The sequence below is a fragment of the Artibeus jamaicensis genome, unplaced genomic scaffold (assembly GCF_021234435.1).
Source record: "Artibeus jamaicensis isolate MK-2021 breed Jamaican fruit bat unplaced genomic scaffold, CSHL_Jam_final contig_233, whole genome shotgun sequence".
Lineage (NCBI taxonomy): Eukaryota > Metazoa > Chordata > Mammalia > Chiroptera > Phyllostomidae > Artibeus > Artibeus jamaicensis.
Window position 1 is genome coordinate 49,674,456 of NW_026521486.1, and position 21,698 is coordinate 49,696,153.

At 41.3% G+C, this 21,698-nt stretch overlaps 1 protein-coding gene across 8 annotated transcripts in view; it reads left to right on the forward strand.

Moving 5' to 3' along the window:
• Positions 1–21,698, forward strand: part of ATF1 (activating transcription factor 1) — a 79,859-nt gene that overhangs the window by 14,955 nt on the left and 43,206 nt on the right. Inside the window, exon 2 of one of the 8 annotated variants that reach the window (XM_037136731.2) lies at positions 12,206–12,279. The exons of the other annotated variants lie outside the window; for them this stretch is intronic. The gene's annotated coding sequence lies outside the window, so the exon portion shown is untranslated. The remainder of the gene's footprint in view (positions 1–12,205; positions 12,280–21,698) is intronic. 8 annotated transcript variants of the gene reach the window in all.

The window sequence follows — 21,698 nt, forward strand, 5'->3', positions numbered from 1 at the left end:
ATTTTGGTTTTTAGTCTGGGCAAGATGGGGAACTTTCAGAGTGTTTTGAGTGAAAATATTGGCTGGCTGATATAGGCTCACTCTGGCTGCTTTGTGGATTGGAAGCAGGAAAACTGGTTGGGAGGCAGTTCCAGTGAAGTGCCTGAGAAACAGTAGTGGCTGGGACCAGCGTGGCAGCAGTGGTGGTACTGAGAGCAGCTTAGAGTCTCCATGTATAATTTGGTTGTAAAACCAGCAGTGTTTGCTTTGGGATTTGATGTGAGTTTTAGAGGAAAAAAGGAGTCAAGATTGACTATAGTTTGTGGTGTGAGTACAGTTCGTGATATGAGAATGGAGTTGCCATTTATTGAGATGGATAGCACTGGAACATGTTTTGCTTTTCTTTTTGAGAAGTTGACAATTAGAGGGTTGGCTTGTAAAGTTTGTGATACTATCTATAATAGTTTTCTGTGTGGAAAACAAATTACCACAAACTTGGTGGCTTAAAACACAGATTTATTATTTCAGTTTCCATGGAGTCGGGCATGTCTTAGCTGGATTTTCTGCCTCAGAGTTTCACCAAGCTACAGTCAAGGTGGCTAGGGCTAGAGTCTTACCAGAAAGCTAGACTGCAGAGCATCCATTTCTAAGTTCACTCAGATTGTTGATAGAATTCATTTTGTTGCAGTTGTAGGGCTGGAGGCACAGTTTTTTTGTTGGTTGTTGGCTGGAGGCCATCATCAACTCAGAGATTGCCTTTAGTCTGCTGCCATGTGGCCCATTCGTCAGCAGTTCACAGCAGGGCAGCCTGCTTCCATAAATCCAAAAGAGTGAGAATGGGTCTGCTAGCAAGAGAGTCATGTAATATAACATAATCAAGGGAAGGATATTCCCTTCTTTTGCCATAGAACAACATAATCACAGAATTGACATTCTATTATCTTTGCCTTATTCTTTTTTTAAGTATATTTTATTGATTATGCTATTACTTTGTCCCAGTTTTTCTCCCTTTGCCTCCCCCTCCACCAGGTACCACCTTCCTTCCAGCATACCCCGCCTTAGTTCATGTCCATGGGCTGTACATATAACTTCTCTGGCTTCATTTCCTATACTGTCCTTAACCTCCTCCTGTCTGTTTTGTACCTGCCAATTATGCTTCTTATTCTCTGTACTTTTACCACATTCTCCTCCCTTGGACTCCCCATTGATAACCCTCCATGTGATCTCCATTTCTGTGATTCTGTTCCTATTTCAGTTGTTTGCTTAATTTGTTTCTGTTTTTGCTTTTTAGGTTCAGTTGTTTGTAGTAGTGAATTTTTTTGTCATTTTACTGTTCCTAGTTTTGATCTTCTTTTTCTTAAGATAAGTCCCTTTAACATTTCATAGAATAAGGGCTGGGTGATGATGAACTCCTTTACCTTGACCTTATCTGGGAGGCATTTTATCTGCCCTTCTATTCTAAATGATAGCTTTACTGGATAGAGCAATTGTGGATGTAGGTTCTTCCCTCTCATGACTTTGAATACTTCTTTCCGGTCCCTTCTTGCCTATAAGGTTTCTTTTGAGAAGTCAGCTGATAGTCTGATGGGAACTCCTTTGTAAGTAACTGTCTCCTTTTCTCTTTTTGCATTTAAGATTCTTTTTTTCTCTTTGAGTAACTTGGGTAACTTAATTATGATGAGTGTTGGGTAACTTAATTATGTGTCTTGATGTGTTCTGCCTTAGTCCCAACTTCTTTGGGACTCTTTGAACTTCCTGGAGTTGCATATCTATATCCTTCACCAGATTGGGGAAGTTTTTCTTCATTTTTTCAAATACGTTTTCAATTTCTTGCTCTTCCTCTTCTCCATCTAGCATCCTTACGATTCAGATGTTGGAACATTTAAAGTTGTCCCAGAGGCTCCTAAGCCTCTCCTCTTTTTTTTTTTGTTTTTTGTTTTTGAATTCTTGTTTCTTCATTCTGTTCCATTTGAATGTTTATTTCTTCCTTCTGTTCTAAATCATTGATTTGAGTCCCAGTTTCCTTCCCTTCACTATTGTTTCCCTGTATATTTTTTATGTATTTTACTTTGTATAGCCTTCACTTCTTCCTTTATTTTGCATCTGTACACAATCATTTCTTTTTATTCTTTTTTTTTTTTTTAAGATTTAATTTATTTGTCTTTAGAGGGAAAGGGAAGGAGAGAGGGAGGGAAACATCAATGTATGGTTGCCTTTCGTGCGTCTCCTGCTGGGAACTGGCCTGCAGGGAACTGGCCTGCAACCCAGGCATATGCCCTGACTGGGAATCGAACCACGATTGTCTGGTTCACAGGCCCGCGCTCAATTCACTGAGCTACACCAGCCAGTGCTTTCTTTTTATTCTTTTTAAAAAATTATTGCTGTTCAGTTACAGTTGTCTTCATTTCCCCCACCACTCCCCCCCCCTACCCAAACCTACCTCCCTCCCTTGCTTCCACCCTCCCCCTTGGTTTTGTCCAGGTATCCTTTATAGTTGTTCCTGAAAACCCTTCCCCCCACTCTCCTCTCCTCCTCCCCATTGTTAGATTGTTCTTACTTTCAATGTCTCTGGTTATATTTTGCTTGCTTTTTTTCTTTTGTTGATTATGTTCCAATTAAAGGTGAGATCATATGGTATTTGTCCCTCACCCCCTGGCTTATTTCACTTAGCACAGTGCTCTCCAGTTCCATCCATGATGTCACAAAGGGTAGGAGCTCCTTCTTTCCTTCTGCTGTGTAGCATTCCATTGTGTAAGTGTACCATAGTTTCTTGATCCACTCATTTACTGATGGGCACTTAGGTTGCTTCCAGCACTTGGCTATTGTAAATTGTACTGCTATGAACATTGGGGTACATAGGTCCTTTTGGATTGGTATTTCAGGGCTCTTAGGGTATAATCCCAGCAGAGGAATTGCTGAGTCAAAAGGCAGTTCCATTTTTAGTTTTCTGAGGAAATTCCACAGAAAATTCCACTGTTTTCCACAGTGGCTGCCCGAGTCTGCATTCCCATCAATAGTTCACTAGGGTTCCCTTTTCTCTGAATCCTCTCCAACACTTGTTTGTTGATTTATTTATGATGGCCATTCTGACCGGTGTGAAGTGGTATCTCATTGTGGTTTTAATTTGCATCTCTCTGATGGCTAGTGATGCTGAGCATCCTTTCCTATTCTCTGGGCCCTCTGTACGTCCTCCTTGGAGAAATGTCTGTTCAACTCTTTTGCCCGTTTTTTTAATTGAGTTTTTTGTCTTCCTGGACTGGAGTCTGTACACAGTCATTTCTGTGAGCATCCTGATTACCAGTGTTTTGAACTCTACATTTGACAGGTTGGCTATCTCCTCATCACTTAGGTTTTGTTTGTTTTTTTTTGTCTTTTTTTTTAAAGATAAATATTTTTTGTATTTCTTAAAAGATTTGTTGATTTGTTTGTTTTTGGAGAAAAGGGAAGGGAGGGAGAGAAACATCAATGTGTGGTTGCCTCTCACACACCCCCAACTAGGTACCTGGCCCACAACCCAGGCATGTGCCATGACTGGAAATCAAACCCATAACCCTGTGGTTCACAGGCCAGCACTCAATCCACTGAGCCACACCAGCCAGGGCTCGTCTCTTAGTTATTTTTCTGGAGTTTTGATCTGTTCTTTAATTTTGGCCATATTTCTTTGTCTTGATGCACCTGTTACATTGTAAGGGGCAGAGACTTAAGTATTCTCCAGGGTAGGGCAACCCAGTTCACTGCATTGTGATGCTGTATGTGGAGAGGGGTCAGACAGGGAACAGTGCCAATTGCTTGGCTCATGTCCCACCTTCAGTCACCTCTCCATGCTACCTACAAGTGAATTGGGCCCCTTCTGTTGCTGATTTCCAGGTGGGTAGGTTTGTATACATTCTAGGACCCTGTGGGTCCCTCCAACAGACTCTCCTGTGAGACTGGGTGTTTCTCGAGCTGCTGCAACCCCCCCCCATCACAGGTTTTTACAGCCAGAGGTTTTTAGCCTGCATTTCCCCACACTGGAATCCTGGGTTGTGGAGTCTGTCTTGCTCCCCGGCTATTCCTCCTGGTTTATCTGCATGAGACTTTGGGACTGCTCGATCTGCCAGCTCTTCTCATGTCCTTTCCTCCCCAACTGCCCATCTCCGTCCCTCCTACCAGTCTGGATGTATGATTCTTCTTTAACTCTTTGGTTGTTGGACCTCCATACAGTTTGTTTTTCTGGCATTTCTGGTTGGGTTTTTTTGTTTGTTTTTAAATTGGTGGTTGTCCTTTTGGTCATGCAAGGAAGCAAAGCATATCTACCTATGCCTCCATCTTGGCAGGAAGTCCCATCTTTTCCTTATTTTATTGGTTAGAAGCAAGTCACAGGTTCCTCCCACAACTCAAGGGGCAAGTATTAATTAGAGACATGAACACCAGAAGGTAGGGATTATGGAGGCCAACTTAGGGTTTGTCTGCCAAACCACACAAGTATATTTGACCAGTTGACAATTGGATAGATAAAGATTGGAGTCTAGGGGATAGGTCCAGACTAGAAATGTAAATTCAGGATTTGTGGACATATAGGTAGCGTTTAAACTCATGGAGGTGATTTCCAGCTTTCACTTAGGATGTAGAAAGAAACAGGATTCATCTCACCCTAAAATAAGAAGAAGCTGTAATATAGAAAATCATAACTTCTCTCAATCCATCAGAGATGGGATTTGTGCATGGTTTACCTGTACAGAGGATAGGAAGGAAGAAGAAAGGGCTGTCATACAGAGGAAAGAAGAATTCAGTTATATTTTCAATGAATTGCTAAAGTCTAAGCGTAGGCTAGCATGATATTAGAACCCTTGGGAACTGTAGGCACAAGGGTAGGTAACACCCACTTGTAGCTTTTCTTCAAGTGAGACCAGAAAAATTGGCATTCATGCTATACTGCCTGTTACTACCAGAACCAATAAGTAGAGACAAGGATTGAATCTTTATGGGCGCTTGATTCAGATGCTGGCGATCTGAGAAGACTGCAGATACATACCCTCAAAAACCATCTTAACACTTCATCTCAAGCTTACCTTTTTATAGGGAGAAGGAAAGGGTAGGTAAGGGGTTTGGGAAAAGGTTAATCAGATAAGATTTGCAGTCTTGCAGCCATTTTCCAAGTATTTTGTTATCTGCTGATCAACAGTTCTTTATCTGAGCCAGTCCCTGGAACACAGTGGCTCACATTATCCTGGGACACAAAGGTTGAATTGCTTGTGGACCTCCTGGAGTCATCTAAGACTTGCATTGCAATTCCAGGAACAACAGATTTTCATGTGCATTAATCACTTAAGCCTATCAACTATGACTGAAACTAAAATCTTTAACTCTGGAATTCCGCTATCGCAAGGACTTTCATCTGTTGCTCGTTGGAAAGATTGGTAGAAGCAAGGGAGACCAGGGGGAGCTTCACTATTTGGCACAGGCCTGCCTGGACCCTTTTTCCCTGTGGAAAACACCTTTAAACTACCAGGGGAAGGAAGTAAATCCCATTTTCCATTGAGGCTGGCACATGAAAAGAAAGAAAACTTACAAACCCTGAGGGAAGGGCAAGAAACTGTAATAGGTTCAGATCATTATTTTGCCTACTCCTGGGATAAAGCCCCACCCACTGAGACCCAGATATGAATGGTATGAAACTGGGTTCAGAATAACAGCACCTTTCCTCTGCTAGCAACTAAATCAACAGCACTTTACCCATTGGGAGGGAAAAGAGCATGGAGAGAGCCTCCGGGGCAGGTGCACAGAGAAAGCCTAAAGCCGAGGATAGAGTAAGAACATTGTGAAAACTATCTGGCAAACCAGCACCTACTCTAAGCAGTAGGTAGATCACAGTAGAGGCATTTGAAGCTGATACTACACTTAATCATAACAGGAAAACCCAAACCCAGCCTCAATTCTTGAATAGATTGACTCCATTCCTGCCTTCTTTCACCCCACTCCCAAAAGCTAGTAGAAGATCCCTGGTGGGATCGTTCAGTTGGTTGTAATATTGTTCCATGCACCAGTTGGTTGCAGGTTTAATGCCTGATCAGGGCATATACCTAGGTTGTGGGTTCAATCCCTAGTCAGGGCCTATATGGGAGGCATCCAGTTAATGTTTCTCACATTGATGTTTCTCTTCCTCTCTCTCTTCCACTCCCTTCCTCTCCAAGGTAAACAAAGGTATCCTTGGGTGAGGATTTAAAAAATAGCTAGTAGAAGAGGTGTGCCCATTTTCAGGCATAAATACTATTTCTTTATACTGTCTTACAGCTATATCCACCACTCATACAAAAATTACGAAATGTACAAAAAGCAAAAATAAAAAAATAACCACTGTCAAAAAAAATCAATAAACTCAGTATAACCCAATTGTTAAAACTATCAGAGAGTGAGTTTAAAATAGCAATGAATAACATATTGAAGGCTCTAGTGGAAAAGGTGGACAACATATATGAGCAGATAGTGAATTTCAGCAGAGGAATGAACTCCATATGAACGAGTCTAATGGAAATGCCAGAAATAAAAATTATGACATAGATGGAGTATGTTTAGGGGCTTATTAGTGGACTTGACACATACAAGAAAAGAATTGGTGAACTTGAAGATGGGTCAACAGAAATTCATCCAAACTTTTAAAAAAGTGGGGAGAAAAACAACAGAGCATCCCAGAGCTGTGGGACAATATATGTTTAATATAAGTGTAAGTGAAGTCATGGGACTGGATGAGGTGACTATGGGGTGACTGTGGTCATAGAGAAAGAATGTCAGTAGATTTCATTCTGGGGCTTTCCAGACTTGAGGTTGAGGAGATTACATGGGGACGATCAGTGAGATAAGAGAAATGGTGATTTTGTAAATTAAGAATAAGCTGGTGATCGGTTGGGTAAAATGCTACTGGTAGGTCACTTGAGGAGTAAAAATTACCTATTACACAGTTGATTCTCATTATTCAAGGATTCTGTGTTTGCAGATTTGCCTACTTGATAAGATTATTTGTAACCCTAAAATCAGCACTCAAAGTACTTTTGTGGTCAATAGTGGAGATACATTGACTAGTGAAAAATTTGAAGCACTTCTCACATGCCTTCCTAGCTGAGGTTGAAAAGACAGTGCTCTTATTTTAGCTCTCATTCTATAAACAACTCTTTTTGTAGACTTTAAGATGGAGGCATGGATAGACATGCTTCACCTCCTCCCACAACCTTAGAAAGAATTACAGCTAGATCTGAAAACAAATAACATCTAGAACTGTCAGAATATTGAGTTGTGTGGAAGTCTGACAACCAAGCATTTAAAGAGCTGCATTCATCCAGATAGGTAGGAGGGGTGGAGTCACAGAGACTGGTAGAGGGGTGGCAGAACAATGATCCCACATTCATGTATGGTGGATAAAAATCAGGAGGGATACCTTAGGAGCAAGCAATCCCAGGCCAGACTACACAACCCAGGGTTCCAGTGCCAGGAAGATAAATCCCTATAACTTCTGGCTGTAAAAACCAGTTGGGGTTGGGGTACTGGAAGAAACTCAGATTTTCAGGAAACTCTACTTAAAACGCCCACATGACTTAGGGCGTCTGCAAACCTGCCCACTCTGGGATTCACCACCAGGACAACAGCTGGAAGGGGACCAGTTGCATGTGGGAAGTGAAGTGACTGGAAATGGAGCACGTGCTGGGAAAACCTCCAGAAGCAAGGCAGCAGCATGGCCCCTCTCTGAGACTTCCCCCCACACAGAGCCACAAAGCAGTAAAGTGGGTTGTCCCACACTGGCAATTACCTAAGGCTCTGCCCCCACAGGATTTATAGGTGCCCTTTCTACAATAGGCTAAGACCGAGAGTCAAAGCAGCTCTACCTAATACACAGAAACATAGGGAGTCTGCCAAATTGAGGAGACAAATATGGTCCATATGAAAAAAAACAGAACAAATCCCCAGAAAAAGAACTGAATGAAGCCCTGGCTGGTATAGCTCAGTAGATTGAGCACGGGCCTGCGGACCAAACAACCATAGTTCGATTCCCAGTCAGGGCACATGCCTGGGTTGCAGGCCAGTTCCCAGCAAGGGATGCATGAGAGGCAACCATACATTGATATTTCTCTCCCTCTCCCCTTCTCCTCTAAAGATAAATAAATAAATTTTTTAAGAAAACTGAATGAAACAGAGATAACCAACCTACCAGATGGCAGAGTACAAAACACTGGTGATCAGGATGCTCAAAGAACTCACTGAGTGGGGCAACAAAATAAAAAAAAAGACCAAGGAAGAAATGAAGATTACACTAAGTAAAATTAAAAAAAAAAATCTGCAGGGAACCAACACTGGAGGGGATGAAGCCAGATTCAAATCAACGATTTGGAACATGAGGAAGAAATAAGCATTCAACCAGAACAGCAAGAAGAAACAAGATTTCCAAAAAAATGAGGTAATGTAAGAAGCCTCTGAGATATCTCCAAACATACCAATATCTAAATCATTTGGGGTGCTAGAAGGAAAAGAGGAAGAGTAAAACTTGACATCTCATTTGAAACAATAATGAAAGAAAACTCCCCTAATTTGGTGAAGGAAATAGCCATACAAGTCCAGGGAGCACAGAGAGTCCCAAACAAGTTGGACCCAAAGAGGACCACATCAAGACGCATCATAATTAAAATGCCAATGGTTAAAGATAAAGAGAGAATCTTAAAAGCAGAGAGTTACCTACAAAGGAGTTCCCATAAGACTGTCACCTGATTTTTCAAAAGAAACTTTTCAGGGTAGAGGGAAACAGCAAGAAACATTCAAAGTGATGAAAAGCAAGGATCTACAACCTAGATTATTCTGTCTAGCAAAGCTATAATTTCGAATGGAAGTGCAGATAAAGTGCTTCCCAGACAAGGTAAAGCTAAAGGAGTTCATCATCACAAAGCCATTATTACATGAAATGTTAAAGGGATTTATTTAAGAAAAAAATCAGGAACTTCCACCAAGATGGAGGCGTAGGTGGAAGCACTGTACCTCCTCACACAACCAAGTTTTAAAACAACAAAGTTTTAGCAACAAAAACGCAGCCAAAACTACAGAAAATTGAACTATACGGAAATCTGACAACAAGGAACCCTTCAGCCAAACCAGTAAGAGGGGCAGAGCCAGCAGCAGAGCGGGGTCAGGCAGGAAAGATCCACCGGACCGACCCGGGTGCGTGACCCAGGCACGCCAGCAGCCATAGGCAGATCCCAGGTGTGAAGAAGCGGGCGGACCCACTGAGGGCTGACCGTGGTCACACATTCATGCGCAGATAAACCAGTGAAGGACCTAGCGGTGAGACAGAACGTGCAGGCCCCAGTGGCGGGAAGTGGCAGAAGAGACCGCCATTGTCCCTCTCTGACCCCGCCCCTACCTACAGCGCCACAAACTAGCGACCTGGGTGGCCCGCCCTGGTGAACACCTAAGGCTTCGCTCCTCATACCTAACAGGCACGAACAGACCAAAACATTATGGCTCAAGAAGAACTCAAAGCCCCAGAGCCAATAAATCTAAGCGATAAAAAAATAGCTAAACTTTCAGATGCACAGTTCAAAACAATGGTGATCAGGATGCTCACAGAACTGGTTGATTTTAGTCACAAATTAGAGGAACATATGAAGGCTAAACTAACTGAAATGAAGGGAAATGCACAGGAAACCAATAGTAATGGAAAGGAAACTGGGACTCAAAGGAGTGGACCAGAAAGAGGAAAAAAATGACCAAACAGAAAAGAATATAGAAACAAGAATTCAAAAAAATGAGGAGAGGCTTAGGAACCTCCAGGACATCTTTAAACATTCCAACATCCTAATTATAGGGGTGCCAGAAGGGGAAGAGGAACAGCCACAAGTGGAAAACTTATTTGAGCAAATAATAAAGGAGAACTTCCCCATTCTGGCAAAGGAAATAGACTTCCAGGAAATCTAGGAAGCTCAGAGAGTCCCAAAGAAGTTGGACCCAAGAAGGAACACACCAAGGCACGTCATCATTACATTAGCCAAGATTAAAATGAAGGAGAGAATCCTAGAAGCAGCAAGGGATAAGGGGACAGTCACCTACAAAGGAGTTCCCAACAGACTGTCAGTGGATTTCTCAGAAGAGACCTTCCAGGCAAGAAGGGGCTGGAAAGAGGTATTCCAAGTCATGAAATTCAAAGACCTACATCCAAGATTGCTCTATCCAGCAAAGCTTTCATTTAGAATGGAAAGGCAGATAAAGTGCTTCTCAGATAAGATCAAATTCAAGGAGTTCATCATCACCAACCCCTTATTATATGAAATGTTAAAGGGACTTATCTAAGAAAAAGAAGATAAAAAAGATGAACAGTGAAAGGACAGCAGACTCACAGTTATTAACAACCACACCTAAAACAAAAGCAAACTAAGAGGATAGCTAGATCAGGAGCAGAACCATAGAAATGAAGATCACATGGAGGGTTAGCAACAGGGGAGTGGGAGAAGGAGAAGGGGGGAGAAGGTACAGAGAATAAGTAGCATAGATGGTAGGTAGAAAATAGATAGGGGGAGGACAAGAATAGTGTGGGAAATATAGAATCTAAAGAACTTGAGACATGTGGTCATAAACTAAAGGGCGGAATGGTGGGGGAGGGGTGTGCAGGGTGGAGGGGAATGAAGGGGGAGAACAGAACAACTGTAATGGCATAATCAAATATATTTTTAAAAAAGATCAAAACTATGAACATTAAGATTGCAACAGATTCACAACTGTTAACAGCTGAATCTAAAAAATAAAGTAAGCAAACAACCAGAACAAGAACAGAATCATACATATGGAGATCATTTGGAGGGAATGGGGGGAAGGTGCAGGGATTAAGAAGCATAATTGGTAGATACAAAATATACAGGGAGGTTAAGAATCATATAGGAAATGGAGAAACTAAAGAACTTATGCGCACAGCCCCGTGACATGAATGGGGAGGGATTGCTGGAGGGAGGGTGGTACCAGTGGAGGAAGGCAAAGGGAGAAGAATTGGGACAACTGTAATAGCATAATCAATAAGCTATATTTTTAAAAAATTCTTTTTATGTGCTAGTTAGTACCTGATTTTTGCATTTTTGTCCTTTTTGTTGATGATTTTCCTGTTTAAAATGGCTGAAAAGCATAACTCTCAAGTGTTGTCTACGTGCAAGTGTGCTGTGCTGACCTTATGGAGAAAAGATATATGTTAAATCATTTTCATTCAGGCATGGATTGTAGTGCTGTTAACCATGAGTTCACTGTTAGTGAACTAACAATGTAGGTATATAAGGTGTCTCTAAACAGAAACACATAAAACAAGGTTATATGTTGACCAGTTGATAAAAATGTGCCCAGAGGTTTGGAGGAACCTTACCCTCTATATTCCCTGAGAGCAGTAGTTCAGAATTTGTCATCAGTTCAGTATACAAGGTGACTTTAACAGAACAAAATTACCACAGATAACAAGAATATATTCTATCTGGCAACATGGAATTAATTGAAAACTTTGACAAGAGCTATTTTAATGTGAGTGGGGATAAAAATCTAATTGGATTTAAGAGAGCATAAAAAGAGAGGGGAGAAAATGCGTAGACAAAGTCATTGAGCACAAAATGGGTAGACAACTCCTTCCGTGAGTTTTGCTGCAAAATGGAGCTAAAAAGTGAAATTGCTGGAGAGGGTTGTAGATTATGGAAGTTTTCTTTTTATTAGTACTTTTTAAGATGGGAGGAATTAACAGCCTGTTTGTATACCCATGGGAATGATAAAGGGGAGAAGTTTGATGGCACTGGAAAGAAAGGACAATCCTGTGATGATGTCCACGAGGAGGGAAAGAGATGAAAATTAGTCTACGATAGAATTTATTTTATGTGAGCACAACTACATCATAATAAGAAGGTAATACAGATTAGGCAGGTAGATTTGATGATATGCCCTAAAGTTTTCTTTTGATAATGTCTTTGTTTTTCAGAGAAATGAAATGCTAAGAGAAGATAGGGAGGAAGGAGAAAAGATAAAATTGCTAGGACAGCAGGAGACATAAGTGGTTGACTTGAGATTACTCAAGGATGATGGATTTAAAGATTTTACTTATTATAGACAGAGGGGAAGGAGAGAGAGAAAGAGAAACATTGACATGTGAGAGAAACATTGATTGGTTGCCTCATGCTCCCAGCTGGTGACCTGGCCTGCATCTGAGGCATTTGCCCTCACCCAGAATCAAACTGGTGACCTTTTTCAGTTTGCAGACCGATGCTCAGTCCACTGAGCCACCCCAGCCAGGGCTGATTGTGGATTTAAAGTGAGATTATTAAGGTAAGTTGTGTGTTTTTCTCCAGTCAGATTCAGATATTGTATTTGCATACCAGTTACAGGCATAGAGTAGGTGAGTTAATGGGGATGTTGTTTAGTCAAAGGACTGCAGAGAAGCAAGAAAATACCAGGACATTAGAGGTGTATAAGATATAATGCTGAACCTTGAAATTTAAGCTGTATAAGAAAGGAAGGGGAGACTTGCTAGGGCCAAGAGCAGGAAAAAGATAGTAAGCTCAATGGATAGTAAGCTATAGAATCTTAGGGAATCCAAGAATTCTTGAGAGTCCTATCAGAGGTAGTGAGTTGGAAGTGGTACTCAGAGAGAGGGATACTTGAATTTGAGATTATAGAGGGTTACGTTTATTAGTAATCATGAGGTTTAAGTAAGTGCTTCTCTACAGGAGTGGTATTGCTCCCCCACTGAGATGTCAAGAAATTTGTGGGGGTGTGTTGCCACTGGCATTTAATGGTCAGGGGCCAGAGATGCTTGATGTTTTACATTAGCAGGATTAGCACATGGAAGAATTTTTTCTAAACAGACATTTCCCAAACTTTAGAAACCCAGTATAAAGTAGACACTGGGAGTGGATGGCTGAGAAGGGAAAACAGGGCTTTGGAGGAGAGGAAACAAAAACAGGCTTGGGCGTGGAAGGGTACTGGATGTTGCATATTGAGATCACCACAAATTCTATCAGTAGTATTGGAGAGAATAGAGTGACTAGTGTGTTCAGGTCTTAAAGAAATAAGGGCGCATGACCTTACATGGACAGCTTGCTGTTGTGAGTCTCAAAGATTGGAGTTTATGGAAGGAAGTTTTCTGAATGGACAGTTTTCTGAAAGTAGCAATAAAAAAGCAAAGGAAACACCTATACTATCTGTAGGGTCACAGTACAGAAGTGCAAGAGAGAGCTATAGGGGAGGCACTGTTCTTCAGAGGAGAGCTGAGGATTGATTATGGCTGGAAAGTGAGGGGGAACTCAATATTTGCTAAACTTCATTTAATTACAAAGTATATGTAGATTGAGAGGCAATGTTGCTTTGTGGACAGAACAATGGGTGCAGTCCAACCTTGTCTGAATCCTGGTTTTGTCACTTAGTAACTCTGGAACATTGACTGTCACTTAACTTACTTGGACCTCATGTTCAACTGGAAGTGAAGGGCATGCAACTTGTAAGGTCTTTTCCAGCTCATAACTTTCAGTGATTCTCATGCTGTAAATAAATTTGTATGCTTTAATCATGTGTGAATGGGGAAAATGATAGTAACAGCTAACATTGAGTGTCCATGGTGTGCTAGGTGCATTTCTAAGCATTTACATGCTTTTAATGCCTTTAAACCGCATGTCAACCTACCCACCTTCCTTTTATAATTCCTGTTTTAGAAGTCACACAACCAGTCAGTCTAGAGACATGGTTTGAATCCCATCAGTTTGACTTCTGTCATAGTTTGGGTTTCCCAGGAAGCAGACTAGGAGATGGAGACTTGGCACACAGGTTTATTAGGGAGTCCTCGTGGGATAACTGCTTTTGGAGGGGCAAGAAAGAAAGAGAAGGAAGGAGGATTTAGAGGAGGGAGATTTTGCACTGTGATTCAGTCTCAATGGATAGAGAGAGAGCTTTGAAGCTGAAATAGTTCTTAAGAATTGGGGAAAGGGAGCAGCCAGGCATTTGTATCCCTGCATAGCACTAGGCACTGGATCAGGAAGGGAGTGTGTGCAACCTCGAGCGGGGTGACTCTCCAGTCAAGGCAGTCCCAAAGGGAACTGACAACTGAACAGTGGCTCTTGTGCAGCTAGTAAAGGGGATGTGGGGGTTACATCACAGTATCTAGCACAGCGCAGGAATCTGTAATCACCACAGTTCTTTACTGTCTCCAGGAAGAAGATGAGGATACATGAGGTTGGTTGAAGAAATTACAGATAGGCTTGGCTCCAAAACATTTTTATGACAAATTGATCTTTATTCCATTCATATTTTTGACATGAGAATTTAACCCAAGGTTTATCCAGGGATATGCTGAGAATGTGTGTGTGGGCAACAGAGCATTTGATAATCCTTTCTTACCTGGAGATTCTCCATCTAATGTCTGTGACGTTCTTGGTCATCTGGGTTTTACTTTTGATAAAGACATATCCTCCTGTAGAGTAGGTTAGAAATCTAGGTCAATTTATCTGGATGTTTCCAGCAGGATGGTATGGGGGAGTAGAATAATGATTTTTCCTTATTTGCGTAACAGGGTCTTTTATAAAACCAGAACTTTTAAATTTTGATTAGGTCCAATTTTTTAATTTTTCTTTTTATGGATTTTTGGTATCTCAGAATTCTTTGTCTTGTCCTAAATTTCAGGAATTTTTTTCCCTATAAGTTTTGTAGTTTTATATTTTACATTTAATCCATGGTTCATTTCAAGTTAACTTTTGTTTGGATTTCAGGTGTTTTTGTTTTTGTTTTTGCCTATGAATATGCAACTACTACAGTGCCTTTGTTGAAAAGAATATCCCTTCTCCTCCACTGAATTGCTTTAGTACCTTTGTCAGGAATCAGTTGGGCATGTTTGTATGTCTGGTCGTGGGTTCTTTATTGTGTTCCACTGATCTATATGTCTGTCTTGGTTACTATGTACAGTAAGCCTTTCAGACAGTATTTTACTTTCTGATTATTTCAAAAGTAACTTCAAAACAATAACAGTGTATTGATTGTTACAGCCTATGTAAAATTGAAATATGACAACGATACAGGAGATACGAAGAATGAATTGGTAATATGTAATACCAAGGCCCTTTCACTGCACATGAAATGGTGTGATTTTATTTGAAAATGAATTTGTATAATTTAATATTGTATGTTGCCTAGGGCAAACAATAAGAAAATTTTTAACAGAGGTATAAACAATATGTTACATGCAGAAATAAAATTACATCATAAAATATGCTCAGTCAGTATCAGAGAGGGCAAAATAAAAGGAAACAATAATATAAACCACATAAAAAACAACTAGCAAGATGGTAGTTTTATTTATTTATTTATTTAAGATTTTATTTATTTTTAGACAGAGAGGAAGGGAGGGAGAAAAGAAAGGGAGAGAAACATCAATGTGTGGTTGCCTCTTGCACACTTCCTACTGGGGACCTGGCCAGAAACTTGTGCATAGGCCCTGACTGGAAATTGAACTGGCAACCCTTTGGTTCACAGGCCCACACTCAATCCACTGAGCCACATTAGCCAGGGCAAGATGGTGGTTTTTAATCCAAATATATCAATAATCAGTTTAAATGTGAATGGTCTAAATATACTAATTAAAAAACAAAGATTGTCAGATTGGATAAGGAACAGTTTTTTTCTTTATGTAGTCTACAGAAATGCACTTTCCGTTTTATGTTTTATTTTATTGATTATGCTATTCAAGTTATCCCAATTTTTCCAATCAGCATCCCCCACTACCCCTACTCCCTCAAGCAGTCCCCTCACCATTTGTTCATGTCCATGAGTCATGTGTAGAAGTTCTTACATCCCCATGGCTATTCTGTACCTACCTATTTGTACTTCTTAATCCCCTCGCCTCTTCACCTACTCCCCCACACCCTCCTATCTGGCAGCCACCAAAATGCTCTCCATATCCATGATCTGTCTCTGTTGTTCTTGTTTGCTTAGTTTGTTTTTTAGATTCAGCCGTTGACAGGTATTTACTGCTGTTTTATAGTTCATAGTTTTGATCTTCTTTTTCTTAAATAAATCCCGTTAATATTTAATATAATAATGGTTTGGTGATGATGAACTCCTTTAGTATTTCCCTGTCTGGGAAGCTCTTTATCTGCCCTTCACTTTTAAATGGTAACTGCTGGGTAGAGCAGTCTTGGCTGTAGCTCCCTGCTTTTCATCACTTTGAATGTTTCTTACTGTTCCCTTCTAGCCTGCAAAGTTTCTTCTGAGAAACCAGCTGACAGTCTTATGGGAACTCCTCTGCAAATAATGAACTGCTTTCCTCTTGCTGCTTTTAAGGTTTCTCTCTTTATCTTTACTTTGGCATTTTAATTATGATGTGTCTTAGAATGGACCTCTTTGCATCCATCTTGTTTGGGAGTCTCCGTGCTCCCTGGACTTCCATGTCTGTTTTCCATTACCAAATTAGGGGAGTTTCCTTTTATTGTTTTTTTCATAGAGATTTCCAATTTCTTGCTCTCTCTCTTCTGGCAGCCATATGGTGCAACCGTTGAAATGCTTGAAGTTGTACCAGACTCTGCTTATAGTATCCTCAGGGTTTTGTTTGTTTTTAATTCTTTTTCTTCTTCTTGTCCTGATTGGTGGTTTTTGCTTCCTTATATTGCATATCATTGATTTGATTCTAGGCTTTATCCACCCTACTGTTTTTTTCCCCGTACGTAAATTGTACTTTATTTTAATTAGTGTATCCTTCATTTCTGACTGGATCTTTTTTATGCTGCTGTGGTCCTCACTAAGTTCCTTGGGAGTCCTTCTAAGCAGTGTTTTGAACTCTGCATCTGATAGATTGCTTATTCCATGTTGTTTAGCTCTTTCTCTGGAGTTTTGATCTGCTCTTTCATTTGGGCCATGTTTCTTTGTCTCCTCGTTGGGTAGGCTGTGTTTGTTTCTGTGTATTACGTAGAGCTGCTATGACTTGTCATGGTGGAGTGGCCTAGTGTAGTAGGTGTTCTGTAGGCTCCAGTGGCACAGCCTCCCCTATCACTCAAGCTGGGTACTTGAAGTGTACCCTTGGTGTGGGCTAAGTACAACCTCCTCTGGTAGTTGAGCCTTGGTTGCTGTTGGTGAGTCAATGACAGGGATTTACCCAGGCCATTAGCTGCAAGGATTGTCTGTGACCACTAACCACCAGTCTCCACCCTCCATGGAGGATCTGGCTGTGCAGGGGCAGGGTGGTGGTGCTCCAGGGTGGTCTATAGCTGTCTACTGGGTGTACAGGCCCTGGGGCTTCACAGGTGTTACAGGGCAAGGTCAGCCCCCACCTGTGTTTTGCCCGGGGCCACCCTGCCTGAGCTATAGAGCATTCTGCTGATGGCTGCCACTTGTGCTAGGCTTGGAGATTCTCAGGCAAAGTCAAGCTGTGAATCTAGGCTGGCTGCTGCTAATACTGGTCCTGGGGCCACTTAGCAAGAGGTAAGGGGACTGGGGGTCCTTGAGACTGAGTATTGCTTGTTTGAAAGAATTTAGGAAGTTACAAAGTTTGAGCCAAGACCAGCCATTCATGTGCAAAAGTTACTGTTAACAGCTGTAAGTTGGTTGGGGCAGAGCCTTAGAGTATTCTATGGCAGGGCCAACAGTGTTAGCCAGGCTGATGGAATATCAGATATGGCACTCACTCTGCTGGCTCTGAGGATTTGCCCTTGTTTCTGCCTGGGAGAAAGCTGTCCCCTAGTTCTCGTCTTGATGCCAGACACTTCAGTTCCTCCCTCCTTGCCACTAACACCTTTCAAGCTGCTACCCCAGTGCTGGAGCTCAGAGGGAGTGAGAGTCTGAGTAAGCCTGTGTATGGGTTCTTTAAGAAGAACTGCTTGGGACTCCAGAAGTTTCTTCCACTGACTCAAACCCTAGTGATCTTTGCAGCCAGAAATTATGGGGACTTATCTTTCTGGCACTGGAAGCTCACTCAGCTCACCTGAGCTGGTGAGCCTGGTGTGGGGCTGGGACTCCTCCCTCTTGAGATACCCCTCCCAAATTTTTATCTATCACACGTATATCTGGGACCCACCCATTCTACTCTCTGCCCCTCCTACCAGTCTGGATGGACGTAGTTTCTTGAATTCCGTAGTCATCAGACTTCCATTCAACTCAGTTTCCACCAGTTCTGAGTGATGGTTCTATAATTTAGTTGTAATTTTGAGGTGATTGTGCAAGCCACCACCTTGACTAGAAGTCAGAATGCACTTTCAATATAAAGACTTAGATTTAAAACTTGAAGGAATAGAGAAAGATATGCAAACAATTCAGAGACAGCTAGAGTAGCTATATTAATTTGGGACAGTGTATCCACTGATGTCAATGGTATGTTAGAGTCTCCTGCTATAACTGTGGGTCATCTCTCTCCCTTTGTGTCAGTCAGTATTTGCTTCATATATTTGGCTATTCCTATGTTGGTGAATACATGTTCACAAAGCTTATCTTGTTGGATTGATCTCTTTATCATTATGGAATGTCCCCATTGGCTCTTATTATAGCCTGTTTAAAGTCTGTTTTGTCTGAGGTAAGTATTACTACCCCAGCTTTTTTTTTTTTTTTAAGATTTTACTTATTTATTTTTAGAGAGGAAGAGAAGGAGAGAGAGAGAGAAATATCAATGTATGGTTGCCTCTTGTGTGTCCCCTGCAGGGAACTGGCCTGCAACCCAGGCATGTGCCCTGATGGGGAATCAAACTGCGATCCTTTGGTTCGCAAGCCCGTGCTCAATCCACTGAGCTACACCAGCCAGGGCCCAGCTTTTTTTTTTTTTTTCCCGATTTATAGGAAAAATCTTTTTTTAATCCCTTTACTTTTTCTGTGGGTCTTTTGATCTGAAATGGATATCTTGTAGACATCATAGATATGGGTCTTATTTTCTTACCCATTCAGCTACTGTTCTTTGGATCACTTAATCCAGTTACATTTAAAATGATTATTGGTAGGTATGTAGTTACTGCCATTTTATTATTCATATTTATGCTCCTTCTTTTTAAAGAAGTCCCTTTAACATTTCTTGTAATACTGGTTTGGTGGTGGTGAACTCTTTAAGCTTTTTCTTTTTTTTTTTTCTTTGTAATATATTTTATTGATTATGCCATTACAGTTGTCCCATTTCCCCCCTTCATTCCCCTCCACCCTGCACACCCCTCCCCAACCGTTCCCCCCTTTAGTTTATGTCCATGTGTCACAAGTTCTTCAGATTCTATATTTCCCATACTATTCTTGTCCTCCCCCTGTCTATTTTCTACCTACCATCTATGCTACTTATTCTCTGTTCCTTCTCTCCCCTTTTTCTTTCTCCCACCCCCCTGTTGCTAACCCTCCATATGATCTTCATTTCTATGGTTCTGCTCCTGATCTAGCTGTCCTCTTAGTTTGCTTTTGTTTTAGGTGTGGTTGTTAATGACTGTGAGTTTGCTGTCCTTTCACTGTTCATCTTTTTTATCTTCTTTTTCTTAGATAAGTCCCTTTAACATTTCATGTAATAAGGGGTTGGTGATGATGAACTCCTTGAATTTGATCTTATATGAGAAGCACTTTATCTGCCTTTCCATTCTAAATGAAAGCTTTGCTGGATAGAGCAATCTTGGATGTAGGTCTTTGGATTTCATGACTTGGAATACTTCTTTCCAGCCCCTTCTGGCCTATAAGGTCTCTTTTGAGAAATCCGCTGACAGTCTGATGGGAACTCCTTTGTAGGTGACTGTCCCCTTAGCTCTTGCTGCTTCTAGAATTCTCTCCTTCATTTTAATCTTGGCTGATGTAATGATGATGTGCCTTGGTGTGTTCCTCCTTGGGCCCAACTTCTTTGGGACTCTCTGAGCTTCCTGGATTTCCTGGCAGTCTATTGCCTTTGCCAGATTGGGGAAATTCTCCTTTATTATTTGTTCAAATAAGTTTTCCACTGGTGGCTGTTCCTTTCCCCCTTCTGGTACCCCTATAATTTGGATGTTGGAGCGTTTAAAGATGTCCTGGAGGTTCCTAAGCCTCTCCTCATTTCTTTGAATTCTTGCTTCTTCACTCTTTTCTGTTTGGCCATTATTTGCTTTCTTCTGGTCCACTCCATTGATTTGAATCCCAGTTTCCTTTTCATTGCTATTGGTGTCCTGTGCAATTCCATTCATTTCAGTTAGTTTCGCCTTCATATATTTGTCTAATTTGTGGCTATAATCAACCAGTTCTGTGAGGATCCTGATCACCAGTGTTTTAAACTATGCGTCTGAGAGTTTTGCTATTTCTTCATTGCTTAGATTTATAGGCTCTGGGGCTTTGAGATCTTCTTGAGCCATTTTTGGTCTGTTTGCGCCCGTTAAGTATGAGGAGCAGAGCCTTGGACTCCCAGGTCGCTGGGTTGTGACGCTGTATGTAGGGGCGTGGTCAGAGCAGGAAAATGGCGGCCCCCTCTGCTGTTTCGCTTCGCTGGGTGAGGAGCAGTGCCTTAGGTGGTTCCCCGGTGCCGGGCCACTCAAGAGTTGCTGGGTTATGACGCTGTATGTGGAGGTGGGGGTCAGAGCAGGGAAATGGCGGTGCCCTCCCTGCCGCTTGCCGCGGGATCCACTGGGTTCCTGTCCAATAGCCCACTCCCTCGCTTGTCTATCCGCGCACAAATGCGCGACCAACATTCAACCCGCAGCCCTGCTCCCTCGCTGTTTCCCCCGAGGTCGCTCACTAGGTCCAACCCTGTGCCTGGATTCCGCGCACCTGAGTCCATCTGACCAAGCAACCCCCGCTCCACCAGCTGCTGGTTTCGCCCCTTACTGGTCAGTGTGAAGAATTTGTTGTTAACAGACTTCCGAAAAGTTCAATTTTCTGTGTTCTGGCTGTGTTTTCTGTTGCTAATATTAAGTTGTCTCTAAACTTGGTTGTGTGAGAAAGCACCGCGTCTCCACCTATGCCTCCATCTTGGCGGAAGTCCTAGTTTAGTACTTTTTTTATTGATCTTGCAACATTGCTGAACTCACTTATTTTAGAAGAGATGATTTTTTTTTAAAACATTTCATAGGATTTTCTATGTAAACAATCATGTCGTCTGGGGGGGGTTGTTTTGTTTGTTTACTTGTTTTTTCTCTTTTTCAATCTGTATGTATTCCATTTCTTTTTCTTGCCCATTGCCCTGGCTAGACTTTCCAGAACTATGTTTAATACAGTGGTGAGCATGGACATCTTTTCTTTTTTCCTCACTATTAAAGGGAAAGCATTTTTTCTTTCATCATTAAATGTGACGTTAACTGTAGGGGTTTTTTAGATGCTTTTTGTGAGTTTGAATAAGTTCCCTTCTATTCCTAGTTTTACAAAAGGGTTGTTTTTTTCCCCCTTTCATGAAATGGTGTTAGACTTGTCAGATGTTTTTTCTGCATCGTTTGGCGTGATCATACCATTTTTGCTTCTTTGACCTATTTATGTGGATTGAATTGTTTTTCAGATATTAAACGAGGTTTGCATACCTGAAGTAACACTTGGTTATGGTGTTACATTCTTTTCATACATTGCTGGATATTCTTTGCTAATATTTTGTTGAGAACTTTTTTGTCTACATTCATTAGAAATAGTAGTCTCTGGTTTTCTTATTTTGTAATGCCTTTGGCCTCACAAAATGAGTTGGAAAGTATTCCTTTCTTTCCTCTTATCTAAAAGATTATACAAAGTAAGTATTAATTCTCCTTTTAAATTTTGGTGAAATTCTCCTGGAAATTTCTTTTCTTTTTTGGGAGAGCTGTTCAGGGTAT